Source organism: Ambystoma mexicanum, chromosome 2p (genome assembly GCF_040938575.1).
Source record: "Ambystoma mexicanum isolate Mex_15411 chromosome 2p, UKY_AmexF1_1, whole genome shotgun sequence".
NCBI lineage: Eukaryota > Metazoa > Chordata > Amphibia > Caudata > Ambystomatidae > Ambystoma > Ambystoma mexicanum.
The window spans coordinates 1062100515-1062118481 of NC_090923.1; the positions used below are offsets into that span (position 1 = coordinate 1062100515).

The window sequence follows — 17967 nt, forward strand, 5'->3', positions numbered from 1 at the left end:
CCTGCACTGCACCACTAGCACCAGTGGAATCCCCACCTCCAGACCCCGCCTCTGTTGCTTGCACGGCCTCCTCCTCCACCAAACCCCCCACCAACCTGGATGACTCCGTGCCATCTTCCTCCGTTGGGCCCTGTGGGGTCCCAGCTGCCCCTTCTGCTGCCAACTCCAACCTCTGCCTCGTGGACCTCCCCTCGGCAGCTGCGGCCTCGGACGCGGCACCGGACTCCTCACTCCCCGACGAGATCACAACCTGGGAGGGGAGCCGGGCCTTGCGTCTTCGGCTGGTGGTGCGACCCCTGCCGCTGTGCTCCACAGCACCTTCTCCGCCCTCTTCATCAGTTGACGCTGCAGACAGGGAGAAATAAAACACAGGCATCAGGGCACTGTATAATGGACTCATAAACACATGACAGTTGTACATGAGTGGCATTGGCAAACCTCAGACATGGCATCACAATCCCCAACACACATGTCATTTCAACTTGCACACATGAGCTATACCACAGCCATGTCGCAACAGCCAGCACCATCCATACACATACAACAGCATGAGCAGGCAAAGGTGAGCCAGACATCACATGCGACACAGGGAGTGCACTACACATTCACACACACCACCACACTTGCATGCATGTGTATACCTCGCATGTGTCAGCCTCACGGCCCTGTACCCCCCCCCATACTTGGACACACAAAACCACATGTGCAACCTGCACACTCCTGCCACACCACCACACGCACAGCTTACAATCAGTATGCATGTACACTTACCGCTCGACTCCAGACAGGTCTGCCTCTCAAGGACCTGGACGTGGAGCGCTGGGGATATGCATTCCAGGACCCTCATCTGATCTTCCGACAAGTGGCCCCGGCGCCCCTTAGCATCCGCTGCTTTCAGGAGGCGCCGGGCCTTCTTGAGGGTCCTGGACCTGAAGTCCTCCCAGCGCTTCTTCACATGATGGAATAGTCGGACTGCCACCCCCTCCGCGTTGATGGCAGTCACGATGTCCGTCCAGATCAGAGTCCGTCCTTCCTTGTCGGCGCGCAACCTTCCAAAGAGGGCATCATACTGCCCCAGGACATGCTCCCGGTGGCAGTGAAGCTGGTGCCCCTCTGCCTCTCTGGCCGGGGGTTGCCACTGGTGCCAGATGTTGCAGTGCCCGACATGGCAACCCCAGAGGCAGGAGTGGGTGGGAAACTGGGTCCTGGGGCTGGGCTGTGGAGCGATGGTATCCCAGTCGGGAGTTTTCGGTTCCAGCAGGGGTGGTCACAGCAACAGCACCCCTGGCTGATGTGCAGGCAGCAAATGGCAGGACACGTGGGCAGCAGGCAGTCAGGCAGGCAGCAGCAGATGGCAGGTGGGAGCGTGCTCGGGGCTCTGGGGGCAGTAATTCGGCCTTCTGGGCAGGAGCGTGGTCTTCCGTGTGCTTACGCGTGGCCAGCTTGATACGGAGTGATTTGGCACGTGAAAATACAGCACGTCTGTGTGTAATTCAAGGAAAGGCCCTTAGCGCGTAAGCGCGTCAGCACACGTACGTTAATTCATTGGCCCAAAGGCCCCCAGGCGCGTCTATGACGTCACGCGCATGGCCATTGAGAATGGCACGAGTAAAAAAAAAAAAAAATACACGTCCGAGTGTCAAAGCGTGTAATTGATGGAAATGGCCTCAGCGCGTATGCGCGTCTGTGACATGTGTATAAAAGGTACGTGTAGAACACCATTTCCTTGTACGTGCTTTTCGTGGAGAGCGAGTGGGTGAAATCTGTACTTCTTGTCGGTTCACACGCGATTTACTTCACAGTGTTTCAAGTTCGTACTCCCTGTTACCTCTGACAGCTTTTTCTCTTTTCCTCTTTTTCCTGGGCCTGTTTCCTCAAACAGCGTTCCCTTCTACTGTTGTCCTGTCTCCTCAGACAGCGTACAATTCTTCTTTTGGCGGTGGTGTTGCCAACGCGCACACGCGCGTCTTTTTCACGCTTTTTTTCCTGGCAGACGGTGAGTCGCGCACGTATTTAACATCTGTGCTTGCCCCGTGTGTCGCGTACCCCTTCAGAGGTCATTCTAGGCTGCGTGTGACACGCATACGTTCATTCTTGTGTTTCTGGGTGCCACAGCGTAGTGCAGGTTTATTTTTCCACACACGTGGTCTAGGGAGGGGTTGCGTGCACCTTACTTCCCTTTTTTGGGGTGCCTGTGCGTTGCATGACCCGTCATCTTTCCCCAGGGGTGACATACAGCCTTGCTAGAGCACTAGGGTACAATTACCATCTGGTACCCAACCCCTTTGACCCCCATTTGCCCAGGACAATAGTTCACAGTGACTCCCATACGCACAATAACATCAGTGCCATGGCTGGGAGGCGAACAAGCCGTAAGGGTGGCAAAGGTGGCCGAGCCCCAAGTGGTGGCCGTGGTGGATCCGGTAGGGGACGTGGCCGTGACTTGCAGGGTGCCCCTAGCCCCCCATGTGTGGAGGACCAGTCAGGGACACCCATGCCCCCCCTGGTTGAGGGTAACGTGGCTGACACCATCCATGCTCAGCCCTTGTTGGACCAGCCCACTGTGGCACCAGACCTGGCACAGGGTGACTCCATGGCCGACTTCCAGGTCAGCAGGTCTAGGCCACGTGGATCAGGGGCGGCTAGGTCATCTGCTGCCCCGAGTAGGCAGGGTGGGGAGGCTGCAAGGGCAGCTGCAGCTCCATCCACCCCACCTCTCACACCCAACCAGGACAGTGTCGGTCCAAGTTCATTCTGCTGACATTCCCCCTGAAACCATCACACTTGAGCTAATGCCTGCACCAACTCCCATGCTGAGTGTGCAATCCCACACTCCTAGTACAGAGTCCACCGGGGCTACTGCCCCTAGTGTCCAGAGCGGCGTAGGACACTCAGGATCCCCACCACCTTCCAAGCGGAAGAGGAAGAGTGCTCGTCCAGTAGATGCTGATGCCCCAGACACGCCTACACAGTCCGGCCCGTCAAGGAAGCCCAGTTTCAATGAGGACGAACTGAATGCACTTGTAGAGTATGTGTCCGCACATGACCGCGAAATGGTGATTATTGCAGGATCCAAGACCACACCTGCACAACATCTGGCACAATGGCAGACCATCGCGGACATCATAAGTGCCCTTGGAATCGTGAGGCGCACAGCTACTGAATGCTACAAGCGCTGGAATGACCTGAAGCGCAGGGCAAAGAATAAGCTGGCCTCAAGTCATGCCGCTACTCTAGTGACTGGAGGTGGGTCTTCAGCAGAGGACATAGAACTCACTCCACATGAGCATGTTGGTGGGACCTATGTCACGGAGGAACAGATCCAAGGCGTGGGAGAACTGTCAGATTACGAGGCATTGTCCGGTGAGTGCACATGCATGTGTGTCATCCATGTGCATGGTGTGTGTGTGAGGGTTTCTGTTTGGGTGCCAGGTGAGGGTGTGTGTGCCCGAGTGGTTTGGGTCACCCTTGTGCCTCATCCAATACATTCTGTGCACCAGCATTTGGGTATAGCAGTATCCCTTCTGCCAACAGTAGACATCTAGCCCAACACCACGCCAGTTGCCCTTGAAGTGTCATCTTGCCACAACATTGTTGCTTATTTTTCTCTGTTTATTCAGGCAGATTGTTTGCATTCCACCACTTTTACTAGGCATTTCTCAGTCCTATTGTCACATGTCTGACATGGCTATGGTAAAGTGGACTGACTTTGTTTCCTGGATATCATTTGTTTAGCCATGTCCCTGTGCTATAGGACCATTTTGGACTGGCAGCTCCAGGTTAAACATTTGAACTATTTCAATTAAAAAAGCAATTTCATGAGCAAACTAGACTGAATGAACAATTGGTGCCCTCCTCTCCCTTTTCACTTTATGGCTAAGGTACATGCCATCTGTGTGATGGCATGTGCATTTGACCTGCCAATCACAGGCCAATGTGTGATGCCACTGCTAGGCAGCATGCAGCAAATGTGTTGATCTTCCATCTTGACGTCATCAATGTGTGCCATTTGCCTCCCCTTCATACGCAGTGACGGTGCATGCATGGGAGGGTTTTAGTCATGTGGGACATGTGTCAATCAAGTACTGGTTCTGTAGCTTCTCAGCCCTAATTGTGTGCCATAGTGCTAATGCCTGTTTCCATTTCTTTTCTTTTATGTCTTTGCGGGGGATGACGCACTTGATACTGCTGGGGTTGTGGAGATGGTGCAGACCCAGGAGGGGTCTCAGGGCCAACCGACCACCAGTGAGGGACGTGGTGTGGTGGTGGGTGAGAACCCACAACTGCTGCAGGTCGTGCTCTCAAGGGGTGTCTCTGGGTGCACCTCCCGCGAGCTGTATTCAGGTGTCGGTTCGGATGATGAGACCTATGTGCCGTCGCAGGGCAGTGTTCCTGGGAGGGATTCTGTTCTGTCCGACCCACCTGCACCAGGGGTAGAACCCTCAATGGGGATGTCAGTGTTGGCAGGTACGCCTTTGGTGGTTACGGATGCAGGGTCACACTCCGCAACATCTGATCCTGTTCCTGGGCCAGCAGATCAGAGGGGGAATGCAGTCCTGCAGCCTCAGGCAGTGCCGGCACAGCAAGGCGCAGTTCTCCTTGCCCCAGACAGGTGTGGTGCCCGCTGACGTGGTGGCCGTACGCCAACTGGAAATACCGCATGGGAGCAATCCATACACGGTATAGCAACCCAACAGGCAGCATCATCAGAGATGATGGCTCAGGCCATGGATAGGGTGGCCACTTCCATTGTCCCCCCAGAAAGGCTGATGGAGCGACTACAGCAGGCAACAGGCTCCATCTGCCAGTCACAAAGGGAGGACATGTTGGCGTCCGACAGGGACAGGCGGGCGGCACTGGCGACTCTGCAGGAAGCCATTTCCATAGAGTCCCAGGGCCACAGGGAAGCCCTGAGGGTGGAACTCCGTCACCTCAGGACGACTCTTGTTGAGCTTGAGGCTTCAACAAACACAAGGACAGAACAGCAGCTGGAGCGTCTCACACGTACGCTCTCAGCTGAGATGCAGGCAACTCGTGAGGAGGTCCGGTCATCCCGTGAGTTATTGCATGGGGACCTCCGCACGATTATCCTCCAGAACCAGACCTTCCAGACCCGCATGCTTGCTGCCATGGAGGACCAGACTAGGGCTTTGCGTGGGCTGCCTCCCATAGTGCCACCACCTCCTGATGCAGCTGCAGAGGGTGAGGAGAGAGACAGCAGCGAATCTCTCACAATAGGGTAGCCGTGCAGGCCATGAGCCCATGGAGGTGTTTTTTTTTCGCAAGATCCACACAGGTGGGTTTTGGTGTGCACCCTGTCCTCGGACCTCCTGGGTGGCCTCCCCCACCCCCCCGGGCCCATTAATGGCCATTTTTGATTTTTATTTTTTTTTAGTTTTTTGGACAGTGTGTTGCCTTGTGTGGCTCCCGTGGGCATACGGTGTATTGTGGCTGGGCACATGCAGGCTTGTCCTGAATTTGGATCAGATGCTTGGGTTTGTGAGGCACACACCCCTCCTGCTTCCCGTTTCCATGGGCTTGCAAAGGGTGTGCCCAAGTGACATTGACGTACACGGTGACGTTGGACTCCCATTTGATGTGTGGGCAGTCTGTAGTCAATACTGTGTATACATTCCTAGTGCATATTGTTGTTGTATTGTACACTGCAGCAGTCAATGGTGTATTGATATGTGCCTCTGCATCCATCTCATCCTCCTAATTTGCAGGTCCATTTCTCATGTCTTCACAAGGCTGTCTACTTTGGAACTGGAGTCCATGTTGTAAGCAGTGCACCTACACTCTTGCGTGGCCCTAACACTGTATACTTGGAAGTGTTCGAAGTGCTGGCATTATCAGGTAGTGAGGCTACCAATTTTTTAAGTCTGTACTGTCATGTTTATGGTAGGTTGGAGGTTGTGTAGGATTTGGTAATGTGTGTTGTTGGTCCTGCATTACTGTGAACATTTCATGTGTGGCCAGTTTCCATTAGGGACACTGTAGTTGGTGACACTTGGGGCATGTTGTCGGGATTAATTTGTTTGCTCTCACATTGCATGACATGCCATGGTGTGTTGTGTGGCCGTTCCGGGGAGGGGTTGGGTGACATGGCACTGTTCTCATGTAGTATTTTGCAAATGGGTATTCATTTTTGCTGCATGGAAGTGTGTCTTTTGATGACACTGCATTGGTGGTGTTTGTGTAGGTAGGGATGCACACATTGTGACACTTCCACATGAACAATCTCAGGCTGCTATGGTTCTGACAGTTGACTGTCCCTTTGTTCGTCATAATTGTCAGGTCGAGTCATCATTGCTTATCAGATGGTATGTGTCAGGGCTGTGTGCACTCCACAGGGGTGTGATTTCTATGTGAAGTAATTAGCCACCAGCTGCGTACGGGCTGCCTCACCCCGTGCCCTTTCCACTCCCATGCGCAGCGGGCGTGCATGTAGTTGGGGGATGTGGGGGCATCACCATGTCCACAGCCAGGCCCCGGCGTGTTGCAACATTGTGCAGGACACATGCTGCCACTATGATCCTGCACACTACTGGGGGCACATATAACAGCTGCCCGCCAGAACGGTCAAGGGAGCGAAAGCGTGACTTGAGCACTCCGAATGTGCGCTCCACTATGCCCCGGGTTGCAATATGGGCTGTGTTCTATCTTACCTCGGGAGGCGTGATGGGGTTCCGAATTGGCGTCATCATGTGGGTGCTCAGAGGGTAGGCACTGTCCCCTGGTGAGGAGGTGATGGGTATCATTAGTGGGGTAGTGACATAACTCTGCATGTGACATGCATGCATGTGCAGTGGCATTCATACTCACCAAGCAGCCATGTATCGCCATGCCGCCCAGCTTCTAGGTCCCGGCTTAGAGTAGACAATCGGTAAATTAAGCTGTCGTGGGTGGACCCTGGATAGTTGGCATATACTGAGGTGATGATTCCCTTGGCATTACATACTACCTGCACGTTGATGGAATGCCAGTGCTTGCGGTTCCTATAGATGTGCTCAGATGCCCTGGGGGGGGGATGTAGTGCCACATGGGTGTAGTCAATGGCACCTAGCACTTTGGGGAATTGTGCCACACCGTAGAAATCCAGGGCGGCAGCCTGCCTTTCTGCAGGTGTCCTGGGCAGGTATATGTGCCTGCGGACTGATGGGCGTGCAGTGATGATGTTCAAGACCTGGTGTAGGCAGCGTGACTGCGTGGCCTGTGACACCCCACCCACTATGGCACTTGCCCGCTGAAATGATCCGATCCAGTGGCCAAGAAGTGCAGTACATTAAGGACCTTCTCCAGGGGGCTGAGTGCTTGGGAGCACAGGGTGGGTTATGTGAGGTCATCCTCCCACTCACTCACCAGGTCCAGTATTATGTGAGGTGGAAACCTGTACCTCCACAGCCCAGCCCCAGGACCCAGTTGCCCACCCACTCCTGCCTCTGGGGTGGCCATGTCGGGCACTGCAACATCTGGCACCAGTGGCAACCCCCGGCCAGAGAGGCAGAGGGGCACCAGCTTCACTGCCACCGAAGTTGGTGTCCTGGTGGAGCAGGTCCTGGGGCAGTATGATGCCCTCTTTGGATCGTCACGCTGTGGGGAGTCAAAGAAGTGTTAGCTAACAAACGAGTTCTTAGCCAATAAGTAAGTTGTTTGGACTAGAAGAGAGCCCAATTCTTTTATTTTTTTTAAATTCTCTTTTCTCTTTATATTTCAGAAAAAAGGATATGTCTTCTTTCGTGCTGGTCAGCTTTCCTCGGCAGGATACCACCTCGTGATGCGTTAAGGTACGTAATATTTCTGTTTTGTTAATAACTTTAAGGCACTCTCGGATTGTGTTTGGTTTTCTCAGTCTTTTATCTCTACTCCGGCATATCTCTTCTATTTGGACTTCTTAATATATGAATTTCTTCTCCTCTCCCTCTGTTGCCCAAAGTCTCTTTATCTCTATGTTGTGGAACACTTCTGTCTATACCTCATTATGTCTGTTTGTTTGTTTACAGTTCCATCTCCTGCTCTATATAGTTTGTTTCAGAGCAATGTTCTTTGGTGCCCAACTTCAATCTTGCATGTGCAATAATGGTTTACCCGGGCAGTTTCTCCTCTTCAGGTATCAGAATCACCTTTCTCTTTTCACTCCGGAGACCAGGTGCAGTGGCGTCAGCTTAGATCAAACATGCGGCGGCAACGATCGCCTTTTCTCAACTTTTCCCCTCAGACAACGCAACGGCGTCGTCTTAATATGAACGTGCGGCGACAACGATCGCCGTTCCTTAACCTCCTCTTCAGGTAGCGCAACGGCACCTACCTCAAACACTTCAACTCCTTACAACGCCACAGCGTTGTTTTCATCACCGAACACACAGCGTCGTCACTTATCTGCTTCAGTAGGAGCCTCGGCTCGTAGCACAACTGCACTGCTACTATTTAATGTTCAAGTAGCGATTACGATCGCTTTCCGCTTCATTCAGCAACCTGCTTCGTTTTCAAACCGCCCATTCATTCAGCGGTCTAAACGAGCGCAGCAAACATTACTTAATGTAAGATTAATCTTCTTGGTCTAACCTCACGACTTGTCACTCACTGTTCTGGAAGAGTGCCCACCATCGCCTCATTATTTCTTTCGGCTCTCTTCCTCAATACTCAGTGCCCCGTCGACCAGAGCCTTTCAATATCCAAACTCTCCTCAATACGCCCAGCTGTAACCGTTGGGCTCGATCTCCTCCTCCTCACCACACGTTTCCTAGGGAACGAAGACACAGGGTTAGAGGAAAGGCCCTACATGCTTTACTTCCTGCTTCAGTATCTCCGTGTCAGTAAGGCTTTATGATCCCCTTTTACAAATAAAAGAAAAGCAGACTCCATAATAAGACTTGCACATTGTCACACACGCGCCAACAAGGAAGGACAGGACAGGATCTGGGACGACTTGGTGGTCGTCCCAGATCCTGGGACGCGGAGGGGGTGGCAACCCGCAACATCCAGAAAGTCAAGAAGCACTGGGAGGACTTAAGGTCCAGGACCCTCTTGAAGGCCCGGTGCCTCGTGGAGGGGGGCTGGGGCCACATGAGTACCATCCAGCTGAGGATCCTGGAATGTGTAGACCCAGCGCTCCACGCCCAGATACTTGCGAGGCAGACACGTCTGGAGTTGAGCGGTAAGTGGGCAAGCATTGCTGTGTGAGACAGGGCATGTTGCAGTGTGCTGGTTGTCTGATGCTTGCCTGTATGTGTGACATAGGCCATGTACACATGTATGTGTGCAGGGACATCATGGTCATGGATGTGAGACCAGTAATGTGTGAACCACACGGTTGGTGCATGTGTTTAAATGCAACATGGGGAGCCCTATGCGGTTTGGACACATGAGAGCATGCCAGTCTCTGTTCCTGGTCATGGGTGGCGGTGAGGGATGGGTGCTGATGCCATATCCATGTCTGTGTGTCTGACCTGCGTGTCTGTGACTTGTGAATGCCATGGATGCATGACACATGTCTGTGACAATGTACAGATTCACAGATGCAGCCTAGTTAACCTTGTATCCACTGTGTCTGGGGTGCACAAGGCCAGATGGATGAAAATACGTTGATGTGTGTGCATGTGATAGGCATGACCCATGATGCATGTGAGTTCCATAACAACATTGTATGTTTGGAGAGTCCCTTGGACATGTATGCAAATGTCCATAGCATGTGCCATGCCTGTTACTGCGTGTGTTTTGCCTGCACTGACCCATGTGTTGTGGAGGGACATGATGGAAGTGATCTTTGACAGTGCCACTCATCTGCCATTGCTTCCTATCTAGGGGACCATTTACAGTACCCTGATGCTTGTGTTCTAGGTCTCCCTCTACACAGCGGCAAGTGAAGAAGAGGGCGGAGACGGCGCTGTGGAGCAAAGCGGTGGGGATGTCCCCACGGCTGCAGCGGAAGGGGTGGGTGAGCCCCCACAGGGGCTTGCAACGGCGGAAGACTGTGTGGAGCCATCCAGGTTGGTGGTTTCCACAGAGGAGGAGGAGGCCGCTACTGAGGCGCACATGGGGCCTGGTGGGGGCATCCGTGCAGTCCAGGGGCAGGAGGCAGCACAGGTCGCCGTGGAGGGGCCTGTGCATGTCACTGTCCCCGACACTGACTGCACCACCATGCACCAGCAGGGATGCCCCATCCCAGGCAGGTCCGCAGGTAGGGTGGGATATCCATGTCATCTGACTCCCCTCCACCTGCGGACGAGGGGACCCGTGGCCGTATGGAGAAGGTCCTGATTGGTGTCGCGTTGCGCACGGGTGTCATTCGTGATGACATGCATGCTTCTCGGGAGGAGCTTGCACGTCATCACGAAGAGCCCCGTGCCGACATGGCCCAGTTGGGATCGGCCGTGGTCAGGGGCTTCATACATGTGTCGACCAATCTGGCGGCCCTCTCCTCCTCTGTGGAGACTATACGCCAGTCGTTCTCCATGCTGTCTTCTGGCCCAGATGCCACCAGGGCCCCCTGTGGACCTGCCCTGACCAACGCAGCCAGCTTGGTGGGGATCCCATCCCTGCCACAGTCGGGAGTCGGAGGTCCAGCAGGGGTGGACACCACAGCAACTGGACCCCAGCAGATGGAGGATGTGCCGGCATCATTGGGCAGGGCACGTGCATGACAGCGTCGGTGGATTCCATCAGCCTGGATGCCGTCGTGCTGGCAGAGGCAGTTGCGTCGGAGGCAGCAGCGGAGTCAACGTGGGAGGCATCATGGCTCGGGGCAATCTACATCGGAGGGGCAGGCATCGGCCGGAGGGCAAGAGGACCCAGGACGAGAAGTGTCTTCCGTGTGGCAGCGGTTGGGCCAGCAGATAGGTGCGGAGCGGCGGCGGGCAGAAGAGGCGCGGCTCACGATGGTCAGGGCGGAGAACTCCATGCGGAGGGCTGAGTGCCTCGAGGGAATCCGCAGGGAGTTGGAGGAGGACATGTCGGCGTCCCTGCGGACCCTCGGGGCCATGGAACAGGACCGCCTTCAGGACATCAAACAGGAGTTCGATGATGCCCTGGCCCGGGACACCACGGAGTGAGCCGCTGGACTAGCCGGCCGGCTTTGTATATAGTTAGTGTTAGGTTTTATTACTTTTTATTTTTAATTTGGGGCGCTTGGACTATGCCCCACTTTTTTGTATATAGTTATTAGTTAGGTAGGTTTTATTGTAGGTTTCATTTACATCGTTGGGATCATGGACCATGGATTTGCTCTTTGTACATAGTTTGACAGTGGATTTGTGGCCTTCATCTTTTATCATTTTTTTCACCATGGAGCAATTGATTTTCACTTTACTTTCCCTTTGGATTTGCTTTGTTGGACAGTGACTTTGGACACAATTTCTTTACGGCTATTTTGGATTCCCATTTTCGTTATTTTTGTGGACATGCTGCATTTTGATATTTGTTGCCATTATTGTTTGTTTAGATTTCATTCACTTCATTTACACTGTAATACATTTTTGTTTCTTACTTCAATGTGTGGACTTCTCTCATTGGTTTCATGCCTGTCACAATGTGGGTTTTCACAGTCATGTGTTGCCATTGTGTGGGTCTGACGGACTTGTACTCATGCGCATACTGCTTATTTGTTATCTATCATGTAATGGGTATTTCCATTTTGAATGGATGTAAAGCTTGGTTGGGTGTTTGGACTGGGGTGGCGTGGGGTGGGATTTGGGTGGGCATAGGAGCCTGGGATCTGGATTGTGATGACGTGTTGGCTGGGGGACATGTGTGGGGGCCTGCTGGCAGGTGCCCCGCACTGCTGGGAGGTGTGGGTGCAGGGGGACATGAGTGGGGGCCTGGTGGAGGGTGCCCCTGACTGCTGGGGGGTGGTGGGAGACATGTGTGTGGGCCTGCTGGCAGGTGCACCTGACTGCTGGGGGGTGGGAGACATGTGTGGGGGCCTGGTGGAGGGTGCCCCTGGATGCTGGTGGGTGGGGGTGCAGGGGGACATGAGTGGGGGCCTGGTGGAGGGTGCCCCTGACTGCTGGGGGGTGGGGGTGAAGGGGGACATGAGTTGGACATGAGTGGGGGCCTGGTGGAGGCTGCCCCTGACTGCTGGGGGGTGGGAGACATGTGTGTGGGCCTGCTGGCAGGTGCCCCTGACTGCTGGGGGGTGGGGGTGCAGGGGGACATGTGTGTGGGCCTGCTGGCAGGTGCCCCTGACTGCTGGGGGGGTGGGGATGCTGGGAGACATGCATTGGTGATCAGTAGTGCAAGGTGACATGTGGGTTGGCTGGGGGGCATGGCCATGGTGGATGGGCTGCCTGCGGGACATGAGCAGGGGTGCAGGGTAGTCCCCTGTGGTGTGGGCTGCCTGCAGGGGCCGTGGAGGGTGTAAAGGGAACACCTGGGAGGACCCACACGGTCAATGCACGTGTAGTACTACCCGGCACCCCCGGAATCCATGTATCCTGCAGAATTAGCATGTGGAACTTCCCGCGCACCCCGGAATCCACGTACCCTGCTGAAATCGCATGTGGAACTTCCCGCGCACCCCGGAATACACGTACCCAGGCCAATCGCGTGTGGAACTTCCCGCGCACCCCGGAATCCACGTAACCTGCTGAAATCGCATGTGGAACTTCCCACGCACCCCGGAATACACGTAGCCAGGCAATTCGCGTGTGGGACTTCCCGCGCACCCCGGAATACACGTACCCAGGCAAAACGCGTGTGGGACTTCCGCGCACCCCAGAATACACGTACCCAGGCAAATCGCGTGTGGGACTTTCCGAGCAGCACAGAATACACGCACACGCTATTTTTCACACAGCGGGTGTCCGTGTTTGTCGCGTACCCCTTTGCACGTCATTTGTCTTAGAGGGCCACAGTATGTGACATTCATCATAGCTGTATATAGGTGCTTTTTGTTGGCGCACATTTATTTCAGGGGCAGGGACACTACCGCCTGCTTTCTTGTGGCGGACGCGTTTGGGCCTGTGCGCTGGTTTGACCGTGCGCTGGTTTGCCCTATTGGATTCCATGAATACGTGTTGTAGGCGAGCGTGTGAGCGTTCCGCGCACTTGCCTTCTGTACTTCCCCCGTGACGCCCACATTTTGACGAGTTGTTCCCCATTCCGAGTGTTACGCCCCGTGTTCCGCCTACTTTTGTTGTGTGCGTCGCGCTATGTGCGATTTCGCTGTGGCGCACGCCGTTAGATATCCTGTGCGCCGGCGTGCGCCGCGCACATCCGATATTTTTCTCGCGCACGCCCTTCCATGAATCGATGTGCGCTGGTTTCCCTGCGATTTTCGCACTTGCACTGAAATTTTCGCACTTTTACTGCGAATCGCACGTTTTGGCGCCTCTGCGTGGGAATTTTCGGCGCACATTAATTCCATTAATCGACACCTTAGTCATTAACACACTCAAGACTTCTTTGAAAAACCCGTAGCAGGCATTTGAGCGCAAAGTCTAATGAAGACTTGATTAAAGCAAGCTGAAAGAGTTCCTGTGAGGAGGTGTGTTGGGCGGGGAGAGGCAGCTAATGGGTGGGAATGGCCATTGGAATTAGCATGGCAATGGGCACTCAATGGGTGGGCTAACAACCAAACACCCACAAACTGTATCTCTCCTCATATGCCATTGCTCCCTATCTGTACTCTAATGCAATAGTTTCGGCTTATAGGTGTTGCAAGGCGACAACTAATAGCCCAAACTAAAAATGTATGTGTACAGCAGCATTCTTATGGGTCTACAAGAAAGGTAGCCAAGGCAATTTTATTTAGATGCTGCTGCATCCGAGAGCCATCATGATGGCCCTGCATGCAAAGCGTTGCAGCTATTTTAATGGGCGCTCTGCAAAAGTGCCTCAGCATGTGCTGGAAATCCTTTTCCCCCCCACATTGTTTAAAACAGTATGTGTGTAATTGGACCCTGCCTTTGGTAACTACAGCATATAATACGAAGGCTGTAGCAGGTGCGCATTTCCTCTAAGAATTCTCACCTCTTCTTATTTGTTAGTAATTGTGCCATTACCCCGGGTAGAATCATTTGCGTTTCAAATACCCCATTTGCTTCTCAATCAGTGCTTGCTCTTAAGTAAAACAAATGACCAAGTATTGATTGAATTCAAACGTGTTAAAGCCGACTGGTCAATGAGGTCTGCTTGTTGTGCAAAAACAGTAGTGGTGCCAAGGAGCGGTTTGTCTACATTACCAGCTTTAGTGGCTATACAATTTTCAGCTGCAATAGTTACTTGCATGTATATTATTATTGTGCAGCATTAAACAAAACAAAAAAAAAAAGAAAACATTTACTACTGCAAAGTGGGTTCATCCCACGAGGCCAGGTACACGTACCTCAATCTACATAGATATTGGTGCAAACTGCACACATATGTTTGAATTCTAGCAGGGCTGTCCCTGCCTGCCTTTCTTCAGCAGTCATAATGAGTGTCATTTAGTTTGATAACAGCAACATCTGTTATTTGCAATGTAGTGACGCTACTGGCATTTACTGTGATACAGTGAGGTTCACATTTTTGCGCAAGTAAGTTAGCAATGTTGTCAGAATCTGGCATGAGAGCCAATGTGATGGCTGATTATGTCCCGCTCCTTTTTACCATGCAATGGGAGATCCAGATACCCATAAAAACAAGCATTATTCCATAGCTGGTCCAACTCCCAAAGGCCCCCAAACCCCATTAGCCCACTCCTGCCATGCTGATCCATCAGACATAATCAATGCGCTGGTCTTATGCAAAAGGGCAAACAAATACAGTCCATTACTTTTCAAACCTTACCATAGATCTTCGGCCAAAAAGAGAAACTGGAGCAGTACAGCACGAGAACAAGTGTTTAGCAGAGAAGAGACAGCAAGAGAAAACTACCAGGGCAGTGAAGAGGTAGCAATGGATGTTCATGTATCGACATAGATGCATGTATCGACATATATACAGTTACAATGATGGATATAATGGCAGACATATTAAATAAAGACCAAGTGAGAGGTAGCAGCATAGAGGAACATTGTCCCACAACACGAAGTAAAAGTGAATTCATTGTAAAGCAATATGGCAAAATACAGAGGAACCAATAGTCAGGAGCAGAGCGGGTGGTGTATTAATTTTCAGGTGTGTGTCGGTTTGTAAATAAGATCAAGTTACATAATTTTCTAAGTACTCCGGGGTGACTATTCTGCCAAGAGTGCATCTCTCGATTATTACATACGTTCAATCCGTTTCTCTAATGTGCTTATTTCGTTTTTTTTTTTTTATCTCATCCATTACGCATTCACTACGGCAAGAAGGCATTCATGGCATTTCACTTCAGTAGCTCCTGGGTCAGGTGAGTAACTCCTGGTCAGAGGAAAAGCCCCGAAACCCAGGATCTACTTTCAAGCCCTGTCATAGTGGTATTTACTGGAAATCAACAGTAACAGCTGAGCATCTAATAGCAGTGCCTGGCAAGTGCCTAATACTTCTACACAAGCCAAAACTGGTGCTTTTAGCTGAGCTTCAGTGGAGGACATGCATAGTGCTTATAAAGCAAGTAGCTGAAGGCAGACCTTGTTAAGACATTTATACTACACCATTTGCACAGTTACAGCCCCAATTAAGCAATTGACTATCAGAAGACTGCTTTGAAAAACACTGGCAGGCTCTTCAAGCACAACGTTTGATGGCAAGGCTTGAAAAAGCTAGCTGAAAAAGATCCCAGGACGATATATTTAGGCAGGGGAGGTAGGAAGTGGGTGGAACTAGCCATAAGGATTAGCATGGGCACTGGTGGGTATAACACCAAACCACACTTACAAGCTGTATGTCCCTCCTCATAGGCTACTTCTCCCTAGCTGAACTATAAAGCCAGCAGTCAACATTTCAAGTTGCAAGCTACTAGGCAGCCAAAAATATGCTCTCACACCAATTCTACACTTGCACAGAGCACACCATTTCTTAACAAGAGTCAATTATCACTAGCCAATGGCTAATGTTGAGTGAACATTGTGAGCCCTACTAATACAATCATTTTGGCTTATAGTTGGCGCCAAAACTAAAAAGAAATAAAGGCGGATCTAGCAATAAGAATATCATAAGTTCTTTGACGAGGAAGAGCAAGACTAAAAGTAAGTAATATCGGTAAGTAACCAGATCAATACCTTAATACAGCATGCAATTAATGCTTCCATCCCCTTTGAAGGCACTGACAATATCAAACGCCAATTGAGCAGAGGCACAGAAAGACGATGTGATCACAATTGAGGCAAGTGGGGAAAACTGACACACAGAAACGTAGCTACTTGTCCACTCCGACCCCCAGGCGGCATAAACATTGAGAACTAAAGAACAGCATTATCTATCCCACACAATCGGCATAAAAATCAAAATTACTCCCACCCACTTTTCAGTCGTGACGCCACAATAACCTTCACCCAGACTCTCACAAAAACATATGCTTCCCCTAATGCATTAGACTACACGACCTACCTTATTACACAATAAAAGGTTTGCACGTGCAACCGCCAACAGCTTTCAACACGATCCCAAACACAATACTAGCTTTTTACATGCCATATACCCAGGGCACAAGTCGAGGGACCACGCCAGTGAAAGGCGTTCGCCCACTTTTTTTGACAGTGTGGACATTGTCCTCCCTGTCCGTTTAAGGAACGGAAAAAAATTTAATTTTAAAAAAGTGCTTTCCCATTTGAAATGGGTAGTCACAGTGCTACCCTGAGGATTCGAACCTGGTCTCAATGGATGTGCGCTTTAAGGCAGGAAACCTAGCCACAAGACGGCACGCTAATTGCATAGCGCAAAGCCGTGAAATGTGCTATTTAATAGATGTTACGCGTCTGCCGATGACGAAGTGCAGTTTTGTATTGTTATGACACTACCTTCGGTTATGTAGCGGGCATCACCTGACGTTTCTCACACGAAATTGGCAAGTAACAGGTTCCGACTATCTGAACGGAGAAGGAAAAAGAGACCCGAAGTTTGGCACCGCCTCTAAAACGACACGGGTAGGCAAACAAGTGAACGATTTCACGCGCGCAATGAGTGCCGGTGCTATGTAATATTTGGTATGCACCGCTCTGCCATCCCTGTCTTCGGGGCCATCGCTGATTGGCCTCAGCACCGCCCCCTTGCGCCTGACTACAGTCCCTTCTTCCGATCTATTGCAGACCAAAGCAGCGGAGTTCCGAGCTGCGCTTGTTGCCATAACAGATAATTAAGAGATTCTTGGCAGTGCGTATTTAAATGGCAAGTTATAGTTTCAACGGCTCACTCTCGCACGACCTGCTCTAGTAATAGCCCAAATTAAAAAGTGCACAGAAAACAGGGCAGCCCCCCCCAACAGGAAGTTTGATTAACAGCACCATCCTTTAATTGACTAGAAATCTTCCTCTTAATAACTAAATCAAATGATGCAGTCCTTATGGGATTTATTAAAAACATGGGGAAAATTCTACACGATTTGTCACAAACGAAAGTCATAGCTGAAAGAGTTTGGGTTGATCATTTCTGGACCATACATGCCAACCCTTCCAATTTAGGCGGGAGTCTCCCCATTTTTTCGGTGACAAATATTGCTATTTTTCAAATTGTCCTATTTCCCCAATGCATTCCTATGGGAGCATTTTAGTCCCCCGATTTCTCTGACGAAATCTCCCTCCCAGGTGCTTCGGGATGTTGGCATGTATGCTGGACTAAATTTGTAAAATGTGTTATGAGGGTGCACTAGTGGCTACGATGCGGCAGGACGGGCTGCCCAACCCGCTGAGGCGCGGAAGGCGATGTCTCAAGAGGTAGAGCTTGGGTGGTGGGTAGCACACTGGGCACACTGGTCAAGAAGAGTACTTACATCTTTCACACAGGTGAGTGTTGAGCATGGGAGGAAGGGGGCATGCCCCCCCCAGGCAAATGCAATTGTAGGCGTTCTTTCTGGCCACAGGCCTAGACTGCGTTGTATGTTAATGTTTACTGCAAGCGCAGCAATGGCAA

General features: G+C 51.6%; 1 protein-coding gene across 3 annotated transcripts in view; it reads right to left on the bottom strand.

Annotated features, from left to right (window-relative positions):
* The window catches only part of DNA2 (DNA replication helicase/nuclease 2), a 159584-nt gene extending 142504 nt beyond the window's left edge, over window positions 1-17080 (bottom strand). For 2 of the 3 annotated variants that reach the window (XM_069644988.1, XM_069644986.1), the window contains exon 1: window positions 16860-17080. The gene's annotated coding sequence lies outside the window, so the exon portion shown is untranslated. The remainder of the gene's footprint in view (window positions 1-16859) is intronic. The other variant, XM_069644987.1, reaches the window with a different exon arrangement.
* Window positions 17081-17967: the final 887 nt, after the last annotated feature.